The 323-nt window shown below is 46.1% G+C and overlaps 1 protein-coding gene across 1 annotated transcript in view; it reads left to right on the top strand.

Moving 5' to 3' along the window:
• Positions 1-323, top strand: part of LOC118326328 — a gene marked incomplete at both ends in the record, with an annotated part of 2,558 nt that overhangs the window by 1,694 nt on the left and 541 nt on the right.

Below are 323 nucleotides of genomic sequence, written 5' to 3'. Positions count from 1 at the left end.
CCACGTGCCCTCTTTCCATTCTATGCTAAACTCGCACATGGAAAGGACCACGTGGGCAAAGGGGGTATGAGTATAGCCATAAATGCTAACTGGTACACCAGAGGGTTTTCAACTTTTGCCTCTGATTACTGTAAAAGGTGTGTCACATGTGCAGCACACAATGCTGCAGGAGCTCCTAAGGTTATGCAGCACGGTCATCCCCCTCCCCAAGGCCCTTTTCAATACTGGATGATGGATTTCATAGAACTCTCACTATGTGAAGGCAAGAAATATTGTTTGGTGTTGGTGGACATGTTCAGCAAATGGGTTGAAGTTTTTCCTTC

This window comes from Morone saxatilis, unplaced genomic scaffold (genome assembly GCF_004916995.1).
Source record: "Morone saxatilis isolate NCDOM2014 unplaced genomic scaffold, NCSU_SB_2.0 Contig169, whole genome shotgun sequence".
In the NCBI taxonomy this organism is placed as follows: Eukaryota; Metazoa; Chordata; class Actinopteri; family Moronidae; genus Morone; species Morone saxatilis.
This window is presented reverse-complemented; position numbering and strand designations above follow the sequence as displayed.